Here is a 2,516-nt window from a genome sequence, read left to right on the forward strand (position 1 = left end):
GCCTAGTAGGAGGTCTTCTGGTCACAGGGGAATGCCCTTGAAGTGAGTTGTATGACCCCAGCTCTTTTCTCTTCCATTTCTTCATATCCTGCCCATGAGGTAAACAAAATTCCTCTGCCATGTGTTCCCACCATGATGTACTACCTATTGATAAATCTAAAAGCATCAGGACTGAAATTTCCAAAATCTTGAACCAAAAACAAAACAAAACAAAACAAAACAAAAAACCCACTCTCCCTTCATAAGTTGATTTTTTTCTGATTTTTGTTACAGTAACAGAGAGCTCACATATATCAGCCCCATAAAAGCAAAGATCAACTGAAATGAATGGAGAAATAGAGTTCTACAATAACAGTTGGAGACAACAATGCACCACTTTAAATAATGTATAGAATAATTACATAAAGAATTAATGAAGAAATAGAGGACTTGAATCAAATCTATAAACCAAGGAGATCTAACAGACATATGTAAAGCACTCTACCTGACAATAACAGAATACATATTCTTCTCAAGTGCATAAAACATTGTCCAGAATAGACCATGTGGTATATTGTGAAACAAGTCTTAATAAATTTGAAGGGTAAAAAATATTTCTCTGGGCTGGGGATGTGGCTCAAGCGGTAGCACGCTCGCCTGGCACTGGGTTCAATCCTCAGCACCACATACAAATAAAGATGTTGTGTCCGCCAAAAACTAAAAAATAAAAATTCTCTCTCTCTCCTCTCTCTCAAAAAATTTCTCTGACAAGATGGATGAAACTAAAAATCAGTAACAGAGTGAAAAACAGAAACTTCACAAATATTTGGAAATTAAACCTTACACTCTTAAACAACCAGTGAGTCAAAGAAATCACAGGGAGGAAGGAAAAATTTAGAGATGAATGCAAATGAAATAAAATTCAACTTACTAAATTCAGAAGTGAAGATGGAAAAATTACTATGGACTTACAGAAATAAAAAGGATTATAAAATAATTATATACCACCAAATAAATTAGTCTAGATGAAATGAACAAATTTCTAGAAACACTGAAATTACACAATTGACTCAGAAGAAGTAGAAATCTGAACAGACCTATAATAAGAAATTGAATTAGTAATCAAAAATCTTTATGAAGCCTAGAAATAATCTTTATAAATATTTATATTGATTTCTTTCTGGTGCTGTGGATCAAACCCAGGGCCTTGTGCATGCATGTGAATTGATTTTTGACAAGGGTACCAAGATCATCCAATAGTGAAGGTGGACAATGAAAACTGAATATCCACACAGTAAAGAATGAAGTTAGACCCTTACATTACCTTGTAGAAAAATGTATTCAAAATGGGGATAGAGGGCTGTGGGTGGGGGAGGGGACAGACTAAGTCTTGGGTTGTCCAGATGAGGGTTTGGGAAATTGTGGCGATGAGGTGCTGAGACTTGGACAGCATGACAATGGAGAACTTCGTGAAGGATATCAAGCCCAGGCAAAAGAATCTGAACCTTATCTTCATTTTGCTAGAAACAGGCCAAGTGACCAAAACAAAGGACAGCATGAGGTTTGGACCTGAAAAATGGCAGACAAAACAGGCAGCATCAATATCTCTGTCTGGAACAACCTAGGCAACCTGATCCAATTTGGAGACTATCAGGCTCACCAAAGGACTATGAATCCTGCTTTTTTTTGCAGCACAGATTCTGCATGGTTTATTCTGAGGTTCCTAACTTCAGTGAGCCCAACCAGGGTACAACACCCAGCAGGCACCCAACAAAGCAGGGCAGTCCTACAGCCCCCTAGGCTACCTCTCCAGTTTCTGAGAACATGAACGGGAATGGACTAAGTACGCCACCAGATCCTGGTGGTGGCCCATACTACCCTCACATTCCCTCCCCCCAACCCTAGCACCAGAATCACTTGAAGCCAGCCCAACCACACACCAGATGGCCTTTCTGGCCCCTCCAGCAATCCCATCAGTAAAGGCAAAGAAACACACAGGAACAGCAAGAGATAGCAAGACACTCTTCCTCTCTTCTCGACACCAGCACAACCCAGATGTCTTCTAGAAAACAAGACAGACTTCTACAGGTTGCTGGCTTTGGGGTTGGGGGCTGGAGTAGCAGCATTTAGTCACTAAACTTCCCATGAGGAGTGATGAGAAGTGGCTTTATCCACACCAAACCCATAACCCCTCTTTTTCAGTTGAAGCTACCTGTCCCCTGTGATCCAGGGCCCTCTGCCTGCCCTCCTTCCTTTTTAGAAACTATAGTTACATAGTTTGTTTCCTGTGTGTGTAATGTGGGGGTCTAATTTAAATCCCTCCTTCCTAATAAATTTTACCACTCTTTAAAAAGAATGTATTCAAAATGGACCAAAACCTAAACTTAAGAACTAAAATTATAAAATGCTTAGGAGAAAGCATGGGGTGGGGATGGGGTAGATAATTTTCATGCTATTGAATTTGATTATAATTTCTTAAATATGACTCCAAAAACCCAGGCAACAACAACAACAACAAGATAAATTGGACTATATAA

The 2,516-nt window shown here is 39.3% G+C and overlaps 1 pseudogene across 1 annotated transcript; it reads left to right on the forward strand.

Annotated features, from left to right (window-relative positions):
* Nucleotides 1–1,430: 1,430 nt before the first annotated feature.
* LOC308656984 (SOSS complex subunit B1-like) lies at nucleotides 1,431–1,993 on the forward strand (annotated as a pseudogene). Its single transcript has one exon. The product of its transcript is annotated as an SOSS complex subunit B1-like (transcript).
* Nucleotides 1,994–2,516: the final 523 nt, after the last annotated feature.

Source organism: Spermophilus citellus (genome assembly GCF_964194105.1).
Source record: "Spermophilus citellus genome assembly, chromosome: 1".
In the NCBI taxonomy this organism is placed as follows: Eukaryota; Metazoa; Chordata; class Mammalia; order Rodentia; family Sciuridae; genus Spermophilus; species Spermophilus citellus.